This window comes from Argiope bruennichi, chromosome 5, assembly GCF_947563725.1.
Source record: "Argiope bruennichi chromosome 5, qqArgBrue1.1, whole genome shotgun sequence".
NCBI classification, from domain to species: Eukaryota; Metazoa; Arthropoda; class Arachnida; order Araneae; family Araneidae; genus Argiope; species Argiope bruennichi.
The window spans coordinates 52189636-52216585 of NC_079155.1; the positions used below are offsets into that span (position 1 = coordinate 52189636).

General features: G+C 31.8%; 1 protein-coding gene and 1 non-coding gene across 4 annotated transcripts in view; both read left to right on the forward strand.

Annotated features, from left to right (window-relative positions):
- Positions 1–26950, forward strand: part of LOC129969043 (ankyrin repeat and BTB/POZ domain-containing protein 2-like) — a 136226-nt gene that overhangs the window by 85794 nt on the left and 23482 nt on the right. The gene's annotated exons all lie outside the window — the stretch shown is intronic.
- Positions 24742–24815, forward strand: Trnan-guu (transfer RNA asparagine (anticodon GUU)). Its single transcript has one exon. It is a non-coding gene; the product is annotated as a tRNA-Asn (tRNA).

The window sequence follows — 26950 nt, forward strand, 5'->3', positions numbered from 1 at the left end:
AATATTTTAGAGAAATCCAAAACATCCGAAAAGTATCATACATACATATTCTCTTTCTAATAACGATAATTATAAAACTCTCCAGCTTTTGTCAGTTACAAATAACTTATGATCACATGACGAAGCTTTTGCTTGTAGTAAACTTTACAACTCTGTGCTATAAATTAAAACGAGAAAAATCCCAGAAATTTTGGATTATAAAAAAAGTATTTTACATGAAATAAAATTTTAAAAAATACATTATATTTGCAAAATTCAAGTGTTGAACTGCAAGTTTAAATAGCTGAAATTCCTATTAAATTTCTCAAATCAATAAAGCAAATCGCCTTTGTGAGGGAGATTTGACCAGCCAATTCAACATGTTTCTCAAGAAATCTTAGATAAGATAAGATCCCATTTCAAATCAAATTCCCACGTCATTGGCAAGTGATAATTCCTTCCCGATTGAAATGTGTGTTGGAGACGATTGACAGTTTTTCAACTACATTTTCTTCATTTTGGGCCAACCTGTAAAGCTGCTTATCTTCTCTTAATTCTTCTGTTACTGTAAAGCTGGATTTACTATAATAGAGTTGATTTTTTTTTTGTTGCAAAATTAATCTTAACTAATAATAAATACAAATGTGTTTCTATCTGACGATAACTTCCGAGAATTTCATTCGAGAATTCGAACCATTTCAAAATTTAAGAAATAGTCTTTCTAATATTATCCATTGCAATTTTTTTTGTCATGCAAGTTTTTCCGAAATTTTGATTTTTTTAAAAAAAATGTGCCTAGTTTTCAATGATAGATTACATTGTTCTCTGAGATTCAAACCGTTTTCATTCTTCATCAGTTTTTAATATGAGGAATGCCGAATCATGCAGATTCATTTTCTCTAAGCCAATGATTGTGATGTCGATTCCGTTTCATAATTTCCAGTGCTATCTTGGAATGCGCTTCTTTGAATCAATTCTTTGTGTATGTCCTTTTTTAAAATGATGCTTAGATCTGAAAGATGTGAAAATTAGTCGTGTTTTTTTTTGTGGAGCAATGCATCTTGATGCTTCATGAAAGAATTCTTAAAATTTGCCTAAAATTTCTTCCATAATGGTATCATCTTACTTGGCATCGAAGTCAAATGGCAAATCATAATGCGCATGCAAACGTAAATAAGTGTTGTAAATATACGCAATGGAATTCAGATTGGCACTCAACATGAATTATAGGAGTATGCATTGATTCCATTGCTATAATTTAGAAATATATTTTAAATGAGAAAACATTCCAAACGACAGATTTTGAAAAGCTTTTCGAAGCAAAAAGTAAAAATTTTATTCCGAGAAAGAATTCTGACGATGCATGTACGAATCCATATCCAGTAATCTGAAGAAGAATTTTTACATGGCATAGGACCTTTGTTGCCATAAAAGTACGACTTCCAAGTGGGTTCTTGTAATCACAATCATTACACTTTGTTAAGCCACAAATTTTGAGTTGATTGCAGGAAACCTGTATCTTCACCACAGCATTGTCAGCCCTACTTAAAAAAATGACGGATGGACTGCGATACGGTTACTCTACCACGATCATTACTACGTAGCGTGGTAGGTGCCTCTCACATTTGGAATTTGTGTCTCCTGTATTTTGTTTTTCATCGTAATTCTCTGAGGGCACGTCGGACGAATCAAGTGGGTCGATGATTAAAAAAAGCTGCCTCATTCAGGCCACCATTAAGTACTCTTTAAATCTGGAGGCCTACGCATTATTAGTAATTACATGGGATGTTTCTTTGCTTCGTTTGGTCTCGAAATGTCTACTTGCATAATTTGACTCTAAATCAGACGAAATCGGTGCTTTACAATTGGGATGGAAGGGGTGAAAGGGTGCTTTTACATTTCTTAGTGGGCGTTGTTATTGGAGAGGGACATTTGTAGAAAGAGGCTTAATTGCCAGACTGGAATTTCATAAACAACGAGAACGGAAATTATAGGGTTCGCGACAGGTTAAAAATTGTGGAGGTTGAAATGAAAATAGATCTGGGGATTTCCTGAAGTTACCTAACGGGCATGCTTTTTCTGTTCTCAGTTCAGAAATTCTTACTGATCATGGCACATTTTGAATTATCTTTACTCTACCCTTTATTTTCAGATCTATTATAGATTTGAAATCTACGTTTAAAATTTCAAACAAATTGAGAAGTTGTACATTCGCCTGTTATTGAATGTGTTGAATAATTTTTTTCACTGCTATTTCTTATAACGGATGAGATATGAATTTAAATCCATTTTCTCTGACAACATTATCTTTGACTTTATTTTAATGTTTGTTAATCTGGCAAATGATTGAAAATATGCTATTTTTACCGTTTGCTGTAATTTGCTTTTCTCAGCAAATTCTGAAATGAAAAATTATAGTATTTTTTTCCTCCAAAACTGCCCAATCTTAAAAAAATTCAAGCATCGTCATCCGTTTAAATTCATTGTGTAACCGTAAAATTTTTTATACGTTTCTGTTAAGAAATAAAATAAGTTTCTGGTTTATATTTTCTATCTATGACTTTAAAGAGAAAATTTCATAACATATATTTTTCTTTTCATCTAACTTTGGAAACAAGAAGACATATGTCGAAGTTTATATGATTTGATTGAACAGCGAAAATAGTACATATAGTTTTCTTGTAAAAATTCTTTCTTTCCAAGGACCCTGCCGTTGTTTGGGATGCTTCCATCGACAAATTCTGAAATGGAGAATTAAGGTTTTTTATCGACACGCTGTGGTATCTGTTCGATTTCTAAAAATATTCATTTTGCGTCTTCTATTTAATTCCGTCGTAAAAGTTTATATATGATTAAAGTACTTATTTGCTGTAAACCTTTAAGTGAGAAATTTCAAATAAAATTTGGATACAAATAGTCGCGTAGGGAGATTTCAAAAATGCAGTGTTTGAATAATGGTTAAGTATTCAATTCATTTGCTTAGTAAATTCCTCTTTTAAAATTATCTCTTTATGACTAGTTCCGTTTATTAGGCCTGTGCAATTTCCTGTACAAAAAACACGTATAAAACACATTCCAGAAAGAAAGAAGAAAAACTATTTTTCTATAATGCATATTGCAAATTCTTTCTCGGTTTCTCATTAAAAGTAATAAAAGGAGAAGTAGAGAATTCTGATATCTTTCTGAACCATGCCTTTATGTCGCTCTTGAGAGAGAGTGACGAATTTTTCATCATGCGACCTTTGTCTTTCGATGCGTCACGGTATTTACCATGAATTACGGAGGATAAAGAACCTTTAGCTAATACAACGGAAATACCGGACTTTAGGAATGTTCTACTTTGTTGTAGCAGATCTAAATGACCTTGTAGTTCACACGTTCTTCCGATCTCTCTCACGTAGACGCACAGGATAAATTCGACTCATGCAATCTCCCTCTTCCTATGTGGGAGGTGGACAACGGTTTTTTATGGTTCGCTTTTTATTTTTTTTCCTTCAGCGCCATTTAGTTCGGAATTTCGCATTATACGGATTTGAAATTCACCCCCCCCCCCTTTCTTTCATCCATGCTATTTGGATCCTGCGCACTGGATGTGCAGACTTTTTCTTTTTCCCCTTTCCGAAACAATTTATCTTTAGTCCTATTACCGGATCTTGTGGAATGTGTCCTTTCAAATAAAAATTCTTTTTTTTAATCGAATAGTTTTCCGCTTTGCTTCTGAAAGGGCAAGTGGGATTTGGAATTGGTTATATATGATGTAATGAAAAGATTGTTCTACTGTTTATCTTTTTCGTCGACCATTGTTGTCTGGTTCCGTTTCATTATCATGGACCATTTTATGTTGCGGTTGCAGACAAAAGGCGAAATCCTCAGCAAATCAGTTTAAGCTTGTAAAATCTCATTAGCTAATATTTATACTGTCGAATAAGATCGTTTGATGTACTTTAATCACTGATAAACCAGTTTACAAAGAAAAGAATATGTGTTAAGTTTATTGGATGTTTTTTTTTTTTTTTTTTTTTTTTTTTTTGTATTGTTCACCCTATTATAAGAGTACCGTGCTTAATCGAATTTTTCATTTTGTTTAGTTTAGATATAAATTTGATTGTGCCTTTCCCTTTTGTTTTTCAATGTTTGGTTTTCTTCCGATTACATTTAATTAATATTCGCTACTACTACTACTATGTATAAATACCCACAATTTTAGGCACATTTTGAAAATCTGCTGTTTTGTAATCTAATTTCTAGACATTAAATAATATCCTATATATTCATGTATTTCTAACAGGAGTTGTGACTCATAGATATAGAAGTTGGGAACATTTGAAAATACCACTCCTATTTTTCAATAACATATATTTTTGTTTTCCTATAACGGGAAAAAAATTATATTTAATTACATTTTTCTAAAAAAATAATTTCAATTTTTAGAACAGTATCCGAACAGAAATTGCAAATCAGAAAATTTTCGAAAAGCTTTCTCAGGTTTGGAGTCCTCAATATTATTTTATGGCATGGTAAGTGTTAATGTGTGTTACCTATATCAAGAAAGGCAGAAAAATCTTAATTATTTTTAAGAATAATATCAATATTATGCGATGAATTTAATTGAAGGTCAGTAGTCATTTGAAGGTTCAAATTTATAATTGAAATTTGCTTTGCTTTCCATCTAAAACCGGAGTTTACTGTATTCGAGATACGACGTTACAAGAGAACCTTTTGAAGAATTTACAAGAGAACCTTTTTTTCATACCAAAAAACCCTCCAAATTCTACAAATGCATGCACAGTAAGAAAAAAATACAATACAGCGGCAAAAATACAATACAGTTATTGTCCCTTCGGGACAATTGCTTGCCATGGACCGAACAGCATTTTTCAGCCTTTCTACGCATGCGCTGCCTACTGGCTGTCTTATAACTGGTCGAGTGTAAACCCGGCATAAGTTAACATTGTTTGTTTGTTTGTTTGTTTCTTATGGCACTTGCCACTGACAAGCCCGCTGTTACGAAGACAGCGATTTAAGCCTGAGGGGAACGTCTCTTATTTTTTTATAGCAGCGCCAACTAGGGCCAAGAGTCCGACTTTGCTACTCACGCATCACTCATTCGCTTGCACAACCCCTTTTTACAGGAGGGCACATTCATACATCTCACAGATAGAACAACAGAAGAACAACCATGCCCAAACCGGGACTCGAACCCGGGACGCCCAGATCACGGGGAAGACGCGCTACCCCTATGCCAGGACGCCGGCATAAGTTAACATTGACTACTAGTCGGCATGTAGGTGCCATCCCGAGGACTCTTGGATTTCTTTATGTATCGCTGTTGGATTTTTTAAAACTTTTGGTTTTATTAAAATTGATTGAAATGCATTCTATTAAAAATTATTTATTCTATTTAATTCTATTATTCTATTTAAAATTACGAGTAGAATCTGGGAACAAATCTTTGTTCTAAAATTATGAACTAGATGCTAGGTTCTTCATCTTGTGTGTTATTAAATAGAAAAAAAACTATAATAACTAATAATAATAACTATTTAGCAACTATCTCCAACGAGAAGTAATGATGATAAATACTTTTACTTGAAGATGAAACTACCTGAAAAAACATGAAAGTACCTAAAAAAACATCTGTGCTTTTATTATAATAAACTATAACATTTTAACAATGAGGATTTATTGTTATGACTGATTACTCACATACAGTCGTTAAGTTCTTCTGTTTAGTAACAGATTGCATTGTGAATTCCATTCCGGTTCGATTCGGTCCCATGAACTTCTACTTAAGAGTCTAAAATCAATTACTATTAAAACTCACTAATGATCACACATAGTAGATGCATAATACCATACTAGCTAATTTACATACCATCTAAGGTTATTGGATAAACAAAGTCTAATAAGATTTTACAGAAACAACTATGCATTTAGATGCCAAGTGAAGAGATTAGCTCAAAGTAATGACGCAATACAGAAATAAATAGGTTTGTTTACATTTTTATAACTGAGAAAAGAATGCTTCACATCAAAACATACGAGTTTTAATACGAATTCGAAAATGAAAGTAAGTCATTTCATAGCTTAATTGTTGAATTTATTAATTATATACTGGCAGAAAATTTGTTATTTGAATGATTTATAACAGTTTTTCCTTACAACAATTGATTTAATAACACCAGGAATACTAGTAAGCGCATGGCAAGTCAATAACCGTTCAGGTATCTGCAATGCTATTAATTGTGCTGACATTGAACCTTATTAATTTGAAAAGGCACTTCAGAATTTCCCCATTTTTTTTAATGCATCTGAAATTTATTATTTATCATTTGCGATTCCTTTACTATAAGCCATCACTTGCGGATTTCTTTAGCTTTGGACACTTCGCATTGTAATAATGCAGTTTTCCATATGTTGTCATCAAATGCCTGAATTCCATACTGCATCCAATGGCTCAGAAAAGCTATTAGTCCTTCAAAAGAAACCAGAGATTACGACAGCCTCGGTTCGATCTGCAGGATTCGATTGTGCCTAATTGGAGCCTTAGGGGGAGATTGTCGAGAAAATTCCAGCGCGCGAACCGGCTGGCGAGATCTATTTCTCTGGGGAGGCACGTGTTCGCGCTGGGAGGGTCGCGTCGCCTGCAGTCGAACCGCGAGTTACGATCGCGGTGTCAACATTGAGGTCGCCGATCTGGATTCCTTTGGGGTCACAGTGGCCGCCTCTCCGGACACTCAGCGCACAATGGAGGAACCTTGCTTCTCCCTCTCGCACGCAGATGTGATACCTTAGTTTAAAACACTCTGAACAGTACGGGCTACTATGAATAATCGGTTAACGTACACAATCCATTCAGAGATGAAGCTCATCCACCAACCCTCTATTCATCGCCAATTTTTTTTTGTGTGATTCGTTCTTGAGAAAAAAATAAATTGTAATAAATAAATTTGTTTGTGTATCTTTAGTTTCGTTTCTGTGATGAACGTAGTTCTTGACAATCTGCTCTTTTTAGATTCCATGACATTGGGCTTTTGAATAATGTAAAGTACAGTAATATTGCGGGTGATCAATTTTTGAAAATAAATTATTCAAATATGTCACTCATTTGTCAATCATTGATTCGTCAGGAATGTGTGAAGAAAACTTATTTATTCGTCCTGGAGGCTAAAAATAACTAAATTAATAAATTGAACTAAACATATTTTTTTTATAAGCCATAATAACGATGTGTATTATATGTATATCTGTACATAGTATAAAATGAAGTCTCCTGAAAGTCTATATACAGGGTGTTTATAAAGTCCCGGACCCATTTTGATGTTTAATAACTCATAAAATATTAAAGATAGATTTAAATTAATAACATAAATGGTTAAATAGACTCAAAAAGTTTCATGACCCTTGTCAATGAACTTCCACGTGTGCCCCCTTCGTCGCACGGAGAATATCAAGTCGATAGTCAATTTCACGCCAGGTAGCGACAAGCATGTCGGCATCCACAGAGCCATTTGCGCACTTTATGGCGATTAACAATGCCAGAAACATGAAAGGATGCTTCATCGGAGAATATTATGCTCTTCGGAAAATCAGCAGCATCTTCTATCCTCCTTAGCATATCTGTTGCAAAGGCCATCCTCCTAGGCCTATCGTTCGGTTCCAAAACTTGATGAATTTGAACTTTGTATGCCTGTCTTAATTTGTCTTAATTTTTTCTTAATAACCTTGTACACCGTCGAAATTGGCATATCCAATTCTGTTGCCGCTGATCTCACAGATATTCTAGGATTGTGTAAAAATGTCTCTCTGACACGCTCAACATCAAAATCACTTGTGCAAGGACGTCTGGAACGTTTCTTATCTTCGATACTTCCAATTTCTAGAAAATTCTTTTTCCACCGCAAGATGCTGTTTTTGGATGGAGGATCTTTTTGGTAAATTCTTCTGAAATTTCTCTGTGCTTGCACTATCGATTTCATTTCCATGAACCACCATAAAATCTGTGCTTTCTCTTGTGGTGTATGCATTCTCCTTAATATCCGCTCGAATAAAACATCACATACAAAAGTACTACATAGAACAAACACATCAAAAGTAAACATAACATTGCAATAGTTGCCAAAAACAAAAGAGAGAAAAATGCAGTTAATAAGCAGACAATATTTAGAAAAGTACAGATATTTAGACTGGAAAATGAAATTATCTGGAATTAACCAAACGCGCAGACGATATTTACAAAAGTAAAAATATTCAAACCTGAAAAGGAAAATATATGAGTTATTCCATCAATAAATGTCATAAGTGTGTTTATATCTTTATTATTTTATGAGTTATTAAACATCAAAATGGGTCCGGGACTTTATAAACACCCTGTATGTTTCAACCACAAAAACTCGAGAAATAGTTAACGGGTATTGGAGATATTTATACCATTTTGTAGAGCATTTATTGGGGAAGGTTTTAATGTATTAAAGTCATATCAAAATAAAAAAAAGGAGTTTTATAATTGCGATTTTAATTACTCCGCGCATGCGCGAAAACCTTAAACTACGCATGTGCAAATAGCAAGAGCTGTAGTATGCATATGCGATACATTTCTTTGTTTACGTCTGATTTTAAACGGAGATTCAAATCTCATTATGCCCAAAAGAAGGAAATCCAACCTTGGCTGGAACACATTAAATGCCAAAAAGTTTCGTTTGGTGTGCGATAAGGAAAATGAAGAGGAAAGAAATGTTCGGTTAGCGAATATCAGAGAAATAATGAACTTAGGGAAGGAGCACTTCTGTTGAGCGAAGTAACCGTCTCTCTTTAGAATCTCATGAGGAGTTCAAATTATCATTACATCATATTAATACAGAGTTGATAAGTAAGTGTGGAACAGTGGGTACAATGACTTATTTGTATATTTTTAAATTTTAAAACAGCTTTTCTATTGTATATTTTTAGTGGATTGTTTTGTCTACGGACATATATTACCTTTTTACCAGTCTAAATATTTCTGAATGAGCTATAGAAAAAATTTTTGTAACTATTTTTGATAATTTCTAAATATATTTTTATGTTTGTTTGATGTCGCGTAACATGCCCATGTCATATCGGGTGGAGGCTAGACTTAAGTTTAAAGCTAATTTTGCCACGGGCAACGCCGTGCGGGTACTGCTAGTATATATATATATATATATATATATATATATATATAATATAATATGCACACACTTTTTTGTTTCTGTGATGAACACAATTTTCCACAAACCAGTTTCTTTAAGTTCTCGCTATTGACTCCCTTAACAATCCAGATTACTGTAATATTGTGGGTAATCATTTACTAAGCGTGATTTGTCCGAAAATGATGTTTGTGAACCTGTCATTGGCTTAACTTAGGAATGGTCGAAATTTTTACTCTACCGAGCCAAAAATGAAACAAACATTTTTTTTTTTCTTTTCCCGTCTTTATATCTTATAATGACAAAATACTTAGTTTTTGTGCTAAACAACATTGACAAACCATTTTTTTTCTACTCACTGATTACCCCATATCATTTTTTTTATTAACAAAAGATTGAATAAATCAATAGTGAAAATTCTGACGGCAAAAATTAACTATTTAGCTCACAAAAAGGTTCTGAATGTAATTATCAGAAACTCCTTCCAAAACCCTGTATGCAAACTCATACTTTCAATTTCTGTTCTGTTAAGATAGTATCTGGCAGTTTTTTAGTATCCCATTTTTGTTTAATGAATACTTTATCGGGGATGGAGGTACTAAACAGATGATAATAAGATGCAATTCTACAAATTTATTACACAGCGTCTCATCTACTTCGGTTCGTTCTTATTGTAACATTTGACATTATAAGATTTTCTTAGAACCGAAATTGTTCGTTAAACGATCATCAAGCTTTATGCGCAGAAGTTTAGAGAGTATTCAAGCAGGGAATAATTATTTTCAAGTGGTGTTTCCATTTTTTAAGAGCAAGATTCTGTTATTTCTTTATTTATATGCAAAAATCTGCATTTACTCGAATTTACTCGTACTTTTGTCTGACCGTTATAATTCTCCATATGTTGAATTCTGGCTAGAAGTTCTTGAGAGTCCATTTTTTGTAGAAGTTTTGGTTCTAATCTTAATAACCATTGTAATTGTAAAACCATTTATTTTAATAATTAAATTATTGATGTGCATTAAATTATGATAATATCACTAATAGAATGTATTCTTTTGTCTGATGATTTTATCTGGAACGTTGCTTTGGAGCAATTTTTTTTTCTTTTACTTTATCGTATATAAAATGTACAAAGAGAAAATATTGTAATCATCAAAAATTAAAACTCGAGATTTTAATTCGATTCGAACACAGTGCGGACGGAAATTTAAAATTTTGCTTGATTACGTAATAATTGCCCTTTGGGACTTCCCCGTGTCATACGGGCAAATATCTAAACCATTGTCCATTTAAAATTGCATCCACATTGTGAAATATGTTCTCGGTCTTTAGTGCGCCATCGATAACTGTGTGTTTTGGAATTGGCTATCTAAATCTTCCGAAATTACACAGTTTTAATTTCGATTTTGTGAGCAACAGTGAGTGAACTGAATGCTTCGTTTTGTAGTGAAATGATTTATCATAATGGATGTGACCTTCGCGACCTAGAGAAGTCACACAAAGCAATTATTAAATAAGCAATACTTAACACTTCCTTCAATATTGCTTTTATTTATTTTTCTTTCTTTTTTTAGTAATGTACATCAAAATTATAGCCGTTTGTAATAGATGGAATTGTTCTGAATAATCTCACTTTTTGAAGACCGTAAGCAGCATATAACGTTTATGTTTAGAAAAAGAATACAGCACAATGATAATTTAAAATACTTTAATTAACTTAGTTTTACTGCTGTTTTGCACCTACAAGTGGCCTATTTTGGGTCGGAATTTCGAATCGCTGTCAGAAGACAGTGACACCTGAGCTCCTTCCTCTCAAGAATTCTATGCCACACCGACTGGAGGACATTTGATCCTCTACTTGTTTAATATGCAACAGGTTCGACAAGTGTATTCGAAAATTTTTGGCTGACTGCAGTCCTTAATGTTCAAAGTGGAAGCTCTTGCCACCAAACCACGGGATCCATCTTATCTCTTTATTCTTTCACTTAAACACTGATGGTTGCAGTGAAATTTCTGTTTTCAATAAATTTTTTTTATCAATTTTAACATATTAATATTTGTAGGCTGGATATTATCTGTATATTTCGAAATGCAAAAGTGATAATTTAAAATGCACTATAAAGAGGACCATTGGACCTATAATTATTAAATGTAACAAATGTTTATTTCTTGAATAATTAATACGTACTGTACATTTAAAAATTTTTTAAATTAATTTTAAGTTAAAATCAATCGAAATGATATTAATTTTCAATTGTTTGGGAGCTTATTATTGTGCAAAACTCATTTTTATATAATTTAGAACTCAACAAACCAGTTTTTCATTGATAGTTTTTCAGTCATTCATTTGCTAATAATTTTATATATTTAAAAAATTACTATCGTACTTTCCTTTGTTTTAGTTACTTGATTTATACTCACGAGGTTACGAAAATGTTAAGAGCATTTTTTTTTATGCATGGTCATGGTTATTATAATTTAGAATAAATTGTTAAAAAAATATATAAAGATAGTTGAATCAAGCCTAAAATTTTTTAATGCTATGAGTCGATATCGTTTAATTTTTTTTTATTGTCATTGCCGTAAATAAACTTTTATATACCCTCATAGTCAATTGCATGTTATGTGAAATAAAATTATACGTTATGCTATGTGTCAAAACTAATGATATTCTATAAAAATACAATAAATTGTGTCAATCATATAAATCAAAGCTCTTTCTTGATTTCGTGACATTTTATTGCAAAAATAAATATAGAGTATCGTCTCTCAATTTTGTGGCAGTTTTTTTTTTTTTTTTTTTTTTTGTGTGTGTGTGATACAAATTATAAAATAACAATAATTTAAAGAATAGGAAAAAAAAAAATTATAAAGTATTAATTGAAAAATAAGGAAATCAAATGTATAACATTCCATTAATTAAAAAAATATAGTAATAAAATTTATAGTAAATCATCAATCAGGAAAGAATAGATAGAAATAATTTTATTAATATAGCTAATTGATAATTTTCACTGTAATATATACATACATATATGTATATATATATTTACTTCGTTATTTATGATGTAATAGCCCAACAACCTCTGTAAGCAGCGAGGAGTAAAAAGTATTCACGCTTTTTTGGTCTGCATCATTATTGGATGCATAAATCCCTACTTCTGTATTGGCGTCAAACACCTCAAACACTGACTACCATTTGACTGTCGTATTAATTTGAAAGTTATAAAAACCTCCAATATCTCCCATGTACTTATTATATACATCACCATAGCAAATCGAACCTTTAAAATAAATTGCCTGACTTTAGATTATTGTCCGTTTGTCAGAGTCGATTTTTTTTTTTTTTTTTTTTTTTTTTGTAAGCGGTTTTTCGCCGAATATGTTGCTAACACTAAAACTAAATGCCGAGATTTTAAGATTGCAAAATTTCGTTGTGCTTGGCAAGAAACTGGATACTAATCTTATGCTTTGCCAATGCAATGAGATTTCCTGTTTTAGTCAGGAAATCTGATTTTACACTTAAACTATGAAATTGTATGCAATTTTACAGAGAATTTAAACGTTTGGTGAACAGTTAGTGTTTGACAATCTATATCAATTATTTTTATCAGTTTTGCAAGCGATCAACTGGCTTTAAATAATAGTTTGCTTCATTAAATAAGTTATCGAAATGTTAAATTACATGCAAGTATAAAAACGTTCAGTGAAACAGTTTGAAACAGCGGTTTGCATTTGACAGTTGCCATTCGCAATAAATGAAAGCACTTTCTGCACCATGTACACTAGCATTTTATAAATATATTTGTTTAAACTGACTGATTTATAGGCATTTTCTTAAAGCTTACGATTTCATTACTGAAAAAAACAAAACAATAAGCAGTTATTATAAACGTTAACAAAATTTTAAGCTTATTATTTTATGTGTCCATTAATTTTCCCCCTAGAATCCTTCCTATTTACAGCATTTATAAATGGCACAATTGCTTTGCATTATCTGTAATTTGTAATTGATTGTAATCTCACATTGATGATTATTTTAATCCATTTGAGCAGGAATTTACAGGAATTTTGCGATAATTTTATATTTAATTTAACAACTGGATTTGAAATATTATGTCTTGCCTGTGCTTTTATGCATTATGAGCCTTTATTTTTTTGTTTACATATTATTTCATTATAATAAGCAACTATATACATACATGCAATTGAATGTTTGTTTCAATGTCTTACATTGTCGGTTTTGATGAAATTCGGTGCACGTATTCTTCAAGCCAAATGAAGGCCGCTGTCTACTTTTACAAATCCAAAAGCTAATTAAAATATAATTTCAGCTTTAATTTTTAAAAGTAATGTTACAAAAATATTTTTATATTGTCTCAAAGCTTTAAAAAGTTTTCCTTTTCATGATAATTAATTTTATTTCCACACAATTTGTTCGGTTTTTCATTTCTTTGTAACAATGCCTTGCAATGTTGAAATTGAAAGTAATTTCAATGGTCCATCGTCCATTCACTCGCCTGCTTCTGCTAATGTTAAAATTGAGATAAAAAAATTACTTTCTTTCGACATTAATTCCGAGACAGGCTTTTCACTTCCACTTTTGTTTCGAGTAGTAAATACACAATTTAATTTGTTCGCCCTATAACTGGAAGTGAATGATTCTATTAGATTGAGATTTTCCAGTTTTATCATATAACTGGATGAAATTTTAAATAAATATCTTTCACATTACTTGTTTAACAGCTAGACAGCCAATATTCCAAGCGAGCAAATTGGTTGTCAGAAGTGGCTAGTTGCTTATAAAATACGAGAGTTGGTGATTATGTTATGATTGTTGATTAAAATACTTATACACACTTCTTAACTGCAATGTTACATATATAAAAAAACGATAAACAGTTTGCTTCTCCTGCATTAACGTATGGATTGAAAAAAGAGATAAACGAACACTTGTTTTACAATAAAATAATTTTCTTTCCTACTACCTCGGGGGTGAATTTTTATCGATTCATTATTTAAATAGACTAACTAAGTAACGAAAATTGGTTATTCATGCCCCGGCGCTGGAGAATCCATTAACCCGCGAGATGCTTAAAATATTCATGTGACAGTAGTTGAGGAGCGACTGAGTTGTGGGATTGCCTCTGTCAAGGTCAGCCAATTATCCCCCGAAAGAAGAGGGGATGATTAACGATATCTTAAGTGAATAAATAGACCGATCACAGTCGTGGGAAACCTGATTGTCTTTGTTTAGTTATTCCTTGCCGGGAAGCCGTGGAATGCATACATTAGGACTCTCTCTGATTTATTTATTTATTCTGACGTCGAGGAGAGGAGCTTTTCGGTAAAAGTGCTGTCTTGCTCTCGGAATAAATGGCCCAAGAAAACTCCCCCTGCATTACCTTCGCATGTCCTTTTTGCTTCCTCTGTCGTCTTGCTGAGCTTTAATCAGTCGACGGGTAATTTATAGAGGCGCACAAAACGATAGTTTGATCTGGGTTAATTATAGATGACATCCTCTGAAACTTGTAATTGTACGATTTGAGGTCGTTAAACGTATGTTTTCATTAACTTTGATTCAGTTTTTGCTCAGTATCGAGGTTTTTTAAATTATTAATAAGATGATTAGTTTGTTTTTGTCATTTAATCATAAAATAATTTATTACTTGAGAGCAAGGTTTCTGGAACTTTGGGTCATAAACCCAAGAAAAATAACAAAACATTATATTTTTTTCCTTCCCTTTTTCAGATCCCTTAAATTTTGCAAAAAAAAAAAAAAAAAAAAAAAGGTGAGAAATAAGAGAAATTATTAAAATTTACAAAATAATTTTTAGTGAGTTTCCTTTTTATTATCATGAATTAATCCTTCATTTTTTAAAAGATATTGAAGATTTCGAACTTTGATGGAAAATAAATTCTTGAAAGAAATTGGACCATGGAAAATTATAATTTCCATAATGTAGTAACAAGAAGAAAAGTTTTAGAAACCATGCTTCAGAGCACTTAATTAATAATTGTTGCATTTTAAAGCCTTGTTCAGCCAGGAAATGCGTTGCTTCGCCTTTGAATGATTATCTCTCAAACTACGCAAAATATCACTGCAAAGTTACGTGTAAATGGAAAACTAAGGTGTCGCCCATTTGGATTTGCCCATTATTGGTGTATTTTAAGCTTATGCGATTAATGGGATCATTCTATAAAGGGAATGACTGGCATCTCTAAGCAATAAGAAAAAAGCACTTCTGATTAATACCAACATATTTACATGCATAATCAAAAGTGAACAAATCTCGTGTAGAAAAAAAACATTTTCTTTTCATAATTAGTAAAACAATGTTTATATTGCATGCATGCACACATACAAGAAAGATTTTTATTTTTTCATGTTCTTAATTTTAATAATTATTTGACATAATTAATAATAATTATAGTTAAAGTTTATTTCTCTTATCTCAAATATGGGAAGTCACCAAATAATATGCGGCTTCTGCCTTCCATAGAGATTACAATAATAAAAGCGCGAATGGACTTTTCACATTTCCAGTGATATTAAGGGTGTGTTATAGAGTTATCAGAAAATAAGTTTCTGCCCCATTTCATAGGGCTCTAGAATGCTTTCTGTTTTTCCCAAATAAGATAAAATTGGAATTATAGATAATTCAAATGATATGCTTGACATTTATTAAATAAAAAATTTTAATGACAAAATTTACCAATAAATGGCGCTATTTACAATTGATATTTATTTGCATATATTGAAAATGTGAAATATCATTATAGCGCATGCCTATTACCATTATTCTTCGGATAAAAAGAAGAGGGATTCTGCACGAGCATTCCTTATCTACATATCACGCCTCTTTACTGGAAAAGGCGGTACTGGTAAAATTGTTCAAACAGAACCGGCCGAACTCCGTTGCAGCTATGAAAAAATTCCTTCGTATGAAGAGGTCCATTGTCTCCATGCACCTTACACAGGATGATACAGAAATTTGAAACAAATGGGTAGTTTGGATTCTTCTAGGTAGAGGACGATATCAAATATTCTCTTCTAATGTCGAAAATTTGACTACTGCAATCGTTGAAAGCAAAAATCAGTCGCCGCATGGTACTACGAGTCTGTCAATTGTTTCCTTTGTATTGAATATGCCGTATTCCACTATACGAAAAATCTTTCTGCGGATTTTGCATTTTTATCCCTGCAAAATCGAGCCTGTGCACTTATTGTAGAACATGAACTCAGACGACCGTAACATTTTTATTTTTCAATTCCATTCTGGAATGGTGGTTAGCGTCATTTGGCCATGGACACTTTTATAACAATGAGCAAATTAACACCCTCAGTTGTTGGGCAGCAGGAAACTCGAACACTATTCAGGAAGAAGCCTTGTATACTGAAAAAACGACAATATGAGGTGATTTTACGCTGCCTTTCTCATTGAATCGTATTTGTTTGAAGAGATAACTGCAAATGGCATCCAAACCTCTTACGGACAACGGCGTCGTAATATGTTGAGGGATTTTGCAATCCCACAACTTAAATAGCATGGATGTCTTCAGGACATCATTTTCATGCAGAATGGCGCATCTCTTCACATTGATCATCGTGTGAATTAATTGCTAAGATTGTTTCACTGATGCTTGGTGATCAGCCGTCATTTCCCAATAGAATGACCTTCTTATTTGCTGGATATCACCTCCTGCAAGTTTCAGTGGTGGGATTTCTTAAAAGACAATATCTACCGTCAAAGGATAGCATTGGGCACCACATTCTTGATATTTCGGCAGACGTACTCCAATTAATTGTGAAAAATATGGTTCTGCGGTTAGAGCACATTGTTAAGCATAAAAGAGGGGATATTGAGCATTTTTAATGATAATATTTTTTTTAATATTATCATTTATAAAGCATTTTATGTGTTCTTATGTGTATTGATCGGCGAATTTTCCTACTGAAATATTTTATTTAATAAATGTCAAGCGCATCGTTTAAATCGTTTGTAGTTTAAATTTTATCTCATAAGGATAAGTAGAAAACATCCTAAAGCTCTCTGAAGTGAAAAACTTATTTCTTGCTAACCCTGTAGTTAGGGTGTAGTTGGTGCATTGACCGCCAGTGATTCTTCCATTACTAATTACAATAGATATGTTACTGTAACGGCGATTTGATCGTTCTGTAACCTTTATATCTTGGAAATGTTGAGGTGTATCATTTTTAGTTACAGTTAAATTTTAATACCTGATATAGTTTAATATTTAGGATGAGAAGTTAATTTTCATGACTTTGTTTTAAGGAATATTTGAAATATTTTATCGATGCCCGATGTTCCTAGTGTTCTATCATTGTGACACCCCTAGGCATCTTTACTCGTTCTCTTCTTGTGTAAATTCACTATAAAGAAATTCATTTTCCCTTTTTACCACTAGATTTCATTTGAATTCATTATTTTTTCAGAGGTAGAGTACCCGATCTTATGATGACGTGAAGACTGGGCAATATCTTAGAGATTATAAATGCAACCAAAAATGTTTTTTTAATGTCTCTTCATATCGTAATAATCACAAAAATAAATATAAAGAAATCCTGTATAAAAGATTCAATTCGATAGCAATCTACTTATTGATACCCTTTCTTATTATCAAAGAATGCTAATATTAAAAATCAAAATTTTATTGGCGGCTACGGCTATTTGAGAAGTTGCCAATTAATAGACATGGAATCACATGGAATTTTAATATACGACTTTTTGCATTGTAAATGGCTTTAAAATGTAAAATAAATTTTGTCTTTGAAGCTTGTCTTTTATATATAATACTGCCCTTGAATCACCTTCCTGCTACACGAATTCTTCAAATCGGCTATTGGTGAAGCACTTTTGACTGATTTCGTGTATTATTAGTCCCTGTTTCAATATATTATTAATTTAAATGAAGACATTATCTAGACACTTTTGACTTTATTGGGTTTTTCTTTGAGAATATTGCCATTAATAAAGTTAATAGAATTTGAATGAATGCATCATGTCACACTTTCAATAAATGTTTGAAAAAAGAATTATGTTAATTTCAGCAGGTAAATGCTTGCAAGATTAACTCTATAATGATATAACTTTATAATGATGAACTTTTGGTGATCAGATGATTCAGACCAGAATATAGCACTAAATTTGCTCTCACATTTACTAAATTTCATCCTGAAGACATTATGAAATTAAATTAAATGATTAATATAAGAAATTCGAGCCTAGTTACAATAAACGAATTGAAAGAATGTATTAAATGGTAGAAAATAGAAATTTCAGATAACCAACTGGTGTGGTAAGCTCCATTAGGGTTCTATGGTTTTATTAGCATCAGTACGATCAACAATAACGATCAAAGAATTGAACCTGTCTGCTACCCGAAAAGCTGTACATTTGTATAAGTTTGAGATATGAAGCTTTGTATGGTGTTAATTGTTTATGTAACAACTAACTCTTAACCACGACTTCGTTTGCATGGAAATTTTGATGTGTATGTATGAGAACTGATGGTCTCATCAGCAGTCGGCAGTGCTGTCTAAAATCGCCTGCGAGCAAAACAACAACGCCGCCCATCACCGCCTGGTTGCCGCGGATGTCCAGTTGAACGCCTCTAATGCATGCTTGTGCGCCATTGTGCACTCGTCCTATACTATTAACTTGCACTGCTGCAAAAGGACTCCCCAGCCGCTGTTTTTGGTGATGTTGCATGTTGGGGTATCTTCGCTTGCAAGATTAAGCGGCATGTGCAATTCTGCCACCGTTAAGCAAAGTTGCAGCAATGCCCAAGGAAGTTATAGCCAGAGCTCCTTAACAACTTCGCGTGATAATTCCCCTCTTCGCTTCGGTGGGGGTAGGCCGAAATCAGCGAGACATTTTCCAGATATGGAAATCATTTTATCCTCAATCAATACCAAAGCTTCGTTAATGATTAGGTCATTTGAGTGCCATCCAGCCTATGCATGATATCTTCTGACAAAGCATCCTTGTATTGATCCCACAGCTGGACGGGGTTTGATAGTCTGCAAGTGCTCACTAAACTACACTAGTGCAAACAGGTCTTCCAACTACTTTCATAGCCCGAACTTTATTACTCCGCTTCGAAAGATTAGATTTGCGTTTTCGGGCATTTCGAAAAACTATCAAATAATAAAAAATTAAAAAAATTAAAACTAACTTCAAAAACGATGCACTTAACTATAAGCATATACGAAAAATATATAACTAACATAAATACAATTTAATTACAAAAGCACACAACTAACCTAAAAGCAATTTATTTACATTGTATACCTGAAATAAAACAAAACATAAAATCAAGTCCGTGTTTTTTTAAAATCAAGTCAAATCTATTTTATTTATCTATGGAAATTGAGATAGCTACAACAGTATAATATGCATAATTTTTAAACTTTCAATTAAAATGAAAACACAGTTGTCAACAATCAGAACACACTGCGAATGCTTGAATTTTCAAAGCCAGTTGGGGTAATGCAAATGCGTGAATTTTCTATGCCAGTTGGGGTAACGTAATGCAGATTAGAAATTTTCAATTTCCTATATTCATGTTTTATTTTAATTTAAAAGTAATTCAGAATGCTTCCGAAAGATCGATTAATTAAGAATGTTTAATTTTAAATTCATCAAACACTTAGAAAATAAATAGAATCGTTTGAAATATTCGGTCGAAAACATGTTAAGCCTATTCTTGTTAGCGTGGGGAGAAAAAAAAAAAAAATCTTATTTATTTTTGACTTGATTTGGCTTCAGATTTTTGGCGAGAAAGTTAGTTTTTAATTAATAAAAAATTAACCGGAATAAATAGTAGCCTATGTCCTGTTCCAGACTATAATCTACCTTTGTGCTAAATTTCATTCAATTCCTTTCAGCCGTTCTGACGTGATTGACTAGCAAACATCTATCCATTCAAACTTTCATATTTATAATAGTAGTATAGATGATTTAAAGTGTATATTTTTGAAACATCATATGCTATTCAAGTGTTCCCCGGTGCCATCGGTTTGAATAAGATCATACATTTTGTCTTTATGCATTTCAAGTGTGAACTTAACTGATGTTGTTTCCACTTTTAGAAAAGTAATTACATTTCTTTCTCGAGGGTTTTATAGAAGGAAGCACATTTCTTGTTGCTCAAAGGAATAAGAATAAAAGATATCGTAATTTTTCTTTCAAATCTATTTCTTTTATTGTAATTTCATTTCTGTATTTCACATAGATCGAGGGCAGATCTTTCATCCATAATGCACTCTTTCTCACTGATAGTTGTATCATTTTTACGGAAGTTATGCAAAATTCAAACCGTTTCACTGTTTCATTATGATTTGGCACGCCGATTGCATTCATCCCACATACAAAAGGTTCGGTGAATAACGGTGCGAGGGATGAATACATTTAGTGTTGTCACGTTTAAATACATCCGAGATTCCGTATACCGCGCGCTTTGGTATCGCACTGAACATCTGGCCTTGAGATGTGAACCAGTTTGTTCTCCGCTAACTCGGATTGGCATCGCCATTTTTTATATGTATATAAATCGAGCCGTTGGATGATTTCGCAAATGACGTGAAAAGAAAGGTGTGAAAAGCAGGAAGCCAAGAACTCATTTTCTAGCGCAATCTCTTCTAATGAATGCATCCTCTTAAAGGTGTGAGACATTAATTTTTCAAGTGTCAACAACCCCCTTCATTCTTGCTGGCCTGGTGGGGCTGCCTTTATTAAAAGCTCTTTCTTCTACTTTTATTCCTCCACTCAATGCCTAATCCATTCAAATCAGTGGATAGCAGATAAAAAATAATTTCTTTCTGCTCATTCTCGCCAAATTTGGCGTTGTTAGTTCTATTGGAGAAACAAAATAATATAGCCAGAATTTTCTTTGAAGTTTAAAAAAAAATTACTCTTTATGTGAAATGATTTTGTTACAGAAAGAGTGTTTACTTGAAGTATGTATATAATGGGCTAATAAACAACCAGAGTTTTTAAAAGAGGAAACAAATGCAAATTAAAAAAAAAGAAATAGAAGTTCGCTATTATTTTTATTGATCAATCTCGCTTCGTGCCATTTAATATTTTACTTATTTTTTTCTTTTTAATTTTATAGGAGTTTACTTAATAAAATGCACTAAAGTTTTAAATGATTTTATTTTTTTTAAATACTTTTAGCATCAAGTGAAAAAATGAAATGGCAATTAATAAGTGATTAATATTTAATGCGTTTATATGACAAATTTGATTACAGGTTATCATATTTTATTGTATTTGTATTGTATAGCACAGAATTATTCAGTTTTCTGTGTAAAGTAACATTAACTCATGAATGAAATATTTAAACAGCTTTTTTATTATTGGGGATTTTCAGGAGAATAATTTCGATAAAGAAAACTTATTTGCCATGAATAAATTCCGATTTCATGGAATACCAATATCAAATTCACAATTTTATATTATTATATAATTAATATGATGTGTTATTAGACATGAGAATATGGTTTTTTATTATACAATAACTCAAAAGAAAAAAATATATGAATGTTTCTACGAGTAACTATCATTTTAACCTCGCATTTGGATAAAACGCCCGGCAATTTCTCAACAGGGCAGCGCAATGTTGGTGGCAGTTGACCATCTAATCTTGCCTTTATTGATCATTTCGCCTTTCTGGTTAGACTTGTAAAAATATGCTTGTCGCCAAAGTCTTAAATTATATTTTAAATTATCTAATGTTTTTTTAATAATAAATTTTAGCCATCAAAAGTTTTTTTTTACGAAAATAATTACCATATATAAAATTATTATCTTTCGAACTATTATATTTGACTCTGCATGCTTTAAATGCAAAATTTATTTACTGTCCTACTTTTTTATAACTTTAGTTTACTGCTTTTCTTCAAAGAACGGAGTACAAAAAAATTAATACCAAACTTGTTGGTAAAAACCAAGTTGGGCAAAGACAACAATTGTTAAAACTAATATCTGTTAATAGACAGTGTTTAATACGTACTTCCAGAAAAGGAATCAGTTACTGGTTGTATCAGGTGCACAAGCATTAACTAAAAATATCATATAGAATAAAATATTAGCTTCAACGTGTAACCTGATATAGCAAATTCGGATATCATTCCAAACCTATTTCTATATGCATGTAAGCTCATGAGGTGAATATAAGCTTCCGCTTCAGACAGCATTTTCCAATCCACTAACGTCTCTTGCTTTTTGAGTTTCAGAGTTTCTGAACACAGGCGAAATTTAGTTTAATTCTAACAGCACAGTATTACTTTTATGTGCAACTCCAAAGCTTTAAAATAATCAACATTAATTCAGAGCCTTGATCTTAGTTGGATAGCTCATTAGTTATGGAATTATTTTCTTTTAGCATCATGACAATTCAATATTTTGGAAATCAATGACTAGCAAACTAATTTTAAATTCATTGGGGGTCTAAAATCTATTTTTTATATAGATATGTTTTATATACTATATATACTTTTTTTTATATACTATACGTTACACTTATTCATTTCACACAGTAAAAATGGGAAATTTTCTTTGCTATTTTAAACATTAGCCCAAGCATCCTCGTGATGTAAAATTTAAAAGGCCAGATTTTTTTTAACTTCAATCCGAAACTTTCTCGAACCCGAGCTCAAAATCTAGTATGCAAAATGAGCCAGGTAGAAGAGAGTTTTGGATTAATTAGAAAAGCTTTTTAAAAAATTAAAATTTCTAAACCATAGAATAGTTAATCATAAAATTTTCAAAAAAGAATTTTTTTTTTTTTTGAACCTTTAATCCAAAATATTGTGGCATGATAATATTTTAGGCTTGATTCATTCCTTGTTTGATTACATCAGTCGATACATTTTATGCGAAACGCATTTTCGTTTGTTCACTTGATACGCATTAAAAAAGTAGAAAAGAAGAATTTATTTTAAATTCGATTAACAATTCTAACAAACTTTCTTTGAAATAAAATCTAATGCCCTTCCTCAAATGTTAGCTATTTACTCAGCAGCAAAATTCAAAGCATTTCATTTAGGCGACATTTTTTTTTTTTTTTTAATTTGGGTTAAATAATAGAAATTTAAGACTCTCGGGACATCTTTAAGACCACGATAAGATGTCCTAAGATAAGACTTCGAATAACTTTAAGACACCATACATCTGGTCACCTAGGAAATCTAATTCAAAAACTTATTACTCTTTATCAAATTGTAACTTTCATCAGTTAAAAAAAATGGAGAGAACTATTAAATTAAATTAATGGTGGAGAAACGTGTTGTCTTATGATATCTTTAATGCATTTATGCTTACTCATAAGTCAGTCTCAATTGCATCTTTTCAAAGATCAAGTCCATTATCACGTCGTGCATTGAATAAGAAGGTACAACACGTCATCTTCGAAAATTTCAATGCAGTGGCTATTGCAATGGGTGATGACGTCACTTTCATTCCCAACATACCTTCTGGCGACCTTTCCTTCTGGGGGTTAAGTGCTGCACGATCTTTTCCTACTTTAAAAAAAAAGAGAGAGAAGAAAGGAAGTCTGGAACGCTGCAACCTGTTTTTACCAACTTTCCTATCACCACCCTATGGGTAAGCTGTGCATAATTTCCCCCATCTTCTGTGCAAATTTCCTGACCCCACAATTGCAAGACGAGATCGTCATCTAACATCTCAAGAATATATGAGGAACGAGGTGTCAGTGGAAAAATGGAGAGAGTAGATCCATATCGCAAGAAAACGATGTTTGCGCGGAGTGCATTTATTTATGTTGGGTGAGATCGTGGTACCCGATTACGGCAGCGGAAGCCATTAGTATGCAAAGTGTGGCCATTACTTTTTCCAATCTTGATAAACTCCCGTGGGCTCTTTCTTAGGGGTTGTTGCTACTGTAGAAGAGAGAGATTTTGTTAATGAGTATTTAAATTAAATCCTACATTTATTTTAAGAAAAACAATTATTTTAAAATTGTTAATGTAATAAATAGAATTTTCTTCGTCATCTTTTTAATTTTCTATTATTTTCTTTCTCGGGTACGTTATATGCAAAGAGAAAATGTTACAACCGTCACAGAATTCCATCTGGAGATTTGAATAAATCTTTTCACTTCAGACAACCCTGAGTTCGAAAATTCATATAACTGAAACAAGGTTTTAAAAAAAAATGTACATAACCGACCGGTGCTGCATCATTTTATTTTACTAATGTGTGTGTGTGTGTGTGTGTGTGTAATATTTTTTTTTAAATCTTTTAATTGTTATTATTATTCAAAAAAATGTTACTCTGAAATACTAAGAAAATTTTGCAAAAAAAAAAAAAAAAAAAATATTATCTTTTATTGTCGTTATTGTCTTTAATTATTGTATCATTCTTTTTAATTTATAAGGAAAACTCGTTAAGTGCGCTCAGTTTCTTTCACAATAATAAAGTTTGTGAACCTTTAGTGTCTCCAATGAAACCTATCCGTATTGCCTCGAATCTCATTTCAATTTCAACCACAGTTAATCATCAAAGCTGAACACATGATTGAGCAGCTGATAACGTTCGACTCATGTGCCTCCGTGGCGCAATCGGCTAGCGCGTTCGGCTGTTAACCGAAAGGTTGGTGGTTCGAGCCCACCCGGGGGCGAGTATTAATTTTTTTAGTGTAGTGAGCGTCGATGTAAACTTATATATGGAAGTCGAAATATGTAGATACGTATTATTTGCTTCAGGACAATCGTGTGTACAAATCTATATCAGTTTTATCATGTCAAGGCCAGCAATAAAATTGATTGAGCTTTCCGCACAATCCAAAGACATGATGCATGTGCCATCTTATCTTTGATATTAGTCATTTATAGCTTTTAAAATAAATTCATGGATCTTAGATGATATTATATTCATTATAATTCTGCACTTAATACAAGAAAGATATAACATGGATATATTTTGCTACTTTTAAGGTGTGAGACTACTTTCGAGAAGAATTTTTTGAAAAACGATAGAAAATAGTTATATTTTTGAATATTTTCATAAAATTAAAAGATTGTAAAAACTTCTATGAAGTCAGAATATACTAGTTAAGTGGAATTTATTTTCAAAAAAGAAAAAGAAAAAAAAGGGGGCATAAAGTAAAAATGTTCTAGATTAGAGATTTATCAAATGATTTGCTTAAAATTTGCTAAGACCTTAAGGAATACATATTCTAGTTCCTGAGCTAAAAAATAATCTGCATTTCTTAGCATTCTTTAAATATTGGGTTCAAATGATAAATAACACAAAATGTTCAATTTTTTTCACATTATGAAGCACTAAAACAACTATAAAATATTTTTATCTGAATAGATTACTTATTCAATAATTCTGGAAATGCAGAGCATATTGAGAAATTTTATTATACCAAATTTAAACAAAAAAAAAATGTGCCTTAGATTTTAGTTCAGTTTTAGTTATAAATTCCAATCTATTAAAGATTGGAATTTGAAAAAATAGCATTTAAAGATGTAAAATTGCATTAAATCGTATATAAATGCAAATAAAAAAAACCAGTGCAACTTTCCAAAAAAACAAACAAACTTGGAAACAAAATTTTAAAGGCTTTATAAAGAAACGTGTTTAAACATTAAGAATATTAAGTAAAAAAAATTAATTTCCTAAAAAAAAAATCGGCTTTTCAACGTAGTTACCTACCTTTACTATGCCCTTTTACTTTCTCTTCAACGAAATATGCGTAGCAAAGGAATAATAAATATCAAAAATTAGTATCTTGAGGATTTAATTAATTTATACATTTTTAAGCTTTCATAAGTTCGAAAAGATTATTTTGGATTATTTTATATACACGTGGACATATAACTCATAAAGGCAGTGAATATGGTGAGTGAAATTTGGTATCTAGTCTTCACACCATAATTGCCTGACTTCATTAACTTCATTAAGAAGCAGCATCATTAAAAGCTATTTTATGATGCTTTAAACAAGATTATTGATGTTAATTGAGAATGTCTGGTTGCCTGGCGCCTAGACGCAATCATTTTCGAACACGCATTACAAGTAATCTACAAATGTGGAAATATGAGAGAAAATAGAAGAGAGGATATTTGAGATTTTTTAATTAATTAAATGTAATTACATGAAAGCATTAAAATGATGTACAATCTTGAAATAATTTCTGATAGACGTTATATATCATTATTACTTTCATAAAAAATGTAATATTTTGAGCAACATAACATTATATTTAATTAATAAAGACATTTAATTCCCCAACATGTAAAAAAAATGCCTTGAACAATTATAATTGATTAATTTGTCTTTGGTGATAGAAAACTTTTGCATTTACGTAAGAGATTTCCTAATGACATGTGCATAATGTCAAGTTTATATGATAAATTTCTTTTTATCAAATACTTAATATAGTAATTTTTGATATGGCAAGTAAAAGTTAGCACAGACTTTTTATTCTTTTTATTATTATTTCAGTATATTAGATTTTACAATATATATATAATATCGAAAAGTGTATTTACTTTTCGTCAACCGTATTTGACGTGAGACACGAATTGGCATCTTTTGTTATATCTTTTGGCATCTTTGTTTTGTTGACACCTTTGGTTTTGAGGGAATGCACCAATTCTCATCGTTTATTCTTATGCAACAAAACTAATAACTGCTTATATCTAATATAAAAAGTTAACATGGAAAACAAAAATTAAAGTTGAATAGCTGTTTTATGCTCTATAAGGTATGATTATGGTAAAAATGTTTATATACAGAGTGCCC